The sequence below is a fragment of the Palaemon carinicauda genome, chromosome 17, assembly GCF_036898095.1.
Source record: "Palaemon carinicauda isolate YSFRI2023 chromosome 17, ASM3689809v2, whole genome shotgun sequence".
Lineage (NCBI taxonomy): Eukaryota > Metazoa > Arthropoda > Malacostraca > Decapoda > Palaemonidae > Palaemon > Palaemon carinicauda.
Genome location: NC_090741.1, coordinates 128918769 through 128920176, shown reverse-complemented (window position 1 = coordinate 128920176; position 1408 = coordinate 128918769).

Here is a 1408-nt window from a genome sequence, read left to right as displayed (position 1 = left end):
GTAAGAGATGTGATAATTGTGGGTGCATTCATGAGAAAAATAAATCTAGCTGCTATGCAAATGAAGTGTGTTGCCACAACTATGGTATAAAAGGTCATTTAGCTAGATATTGCAGAAAAAACGTGTGAATAACAAGGCAGCAGGCATTGAATTCGACCATGATGACGACACTATGTCAGTGACGGCATGCACATTAGTGCAACATTGTGGGGTCCAGCAGGTGACAGCATTGTCGGGAAAACTACCGTATGTATGCGTAAAAATTGAACATAAAATGAGACGTGATGTACCAATGTATGAGGCATTTATTGATGCCATTGCCGATACTGGGGCTGAAGTTTGTATTATGGGGGAAAAGGTTTTGCATCAATTAGGACTGAACGTAAAACAGTTGCATCGTTCGAACGCCAGGGTCAATCATGCAGCCGAAAAACCCATGAGAGTACTGGGTAGTGTGCGTTGTACAATAACATTATGTAGAAATATTGCTCTAAATATAGAGGTGTTAGTAGTGTGCGGTGTCTCTAGGCTATACATATCTATAGATGTATGTAAGTGTTTAGGATTAGAGGATGCGAACTTTCCCCATCATGTTAAGGTAGACGGGATATCAGTAAATAATATTGGTAGGGAACGGCCCAACAGTGTGGATGCCAATGACGTCACCAGTGATGTGAGCAACAACCATGACGTCATAGAGTTGCCGTTCTCCTCTCAGGAGGCCAACGTACCTACGCTCAAAAGGTGGATTTTGGAGCGTTTCTCTGGTACGGTATTCAACACTAAATGGAATCCTTTACCGGTAATGAAGGGAAAGCCACACCATATCCACCTTCTCCCTGATGCAGTCCCATACGCATGCCATACGCCAATTCCAATTCCCAAACATTGGGAGCAAGAGGTAAAAAAAAAGCTGGACGACGATGTAAAACTGGGAATAATCTGCCCCGTTCCTACAGGAACTGCAATCGATTGGTGTGCGCGAATGGTGGTAGTGGCTAAAAGGAATGGGAACCCAAGAAGAATAGTGGATTACCAAAGGCTAAACAAATTTTGCAAAAGAGAAACTCATCACACTTTTGCCCCGTTCGACATGGCATCCGGTGTACCTGTACGTTCATACAAAACTGTAATAGATGCCTATTCTGGCATAAGTTTTTTACAAGTATGTGAAGAGAACGGAGTTACCCTCAATCCTGAAAAATTTCAATTTTGCCAACGCGAGGTAGACTTTGTGGGCTATGAATTAGGTAGGGACAATTTCAAGCCAGGTGAGGAAAAGTTATCTGCAATCAAGAACTTCCCAATGCCAAATCAACCAACCATCACTGACATAAGATCTTGGTTTGGCCTCGTAAACCAATTGGCCCCATTTGTTGCTACCTCTCAACTAATGGAACCCTTTCGA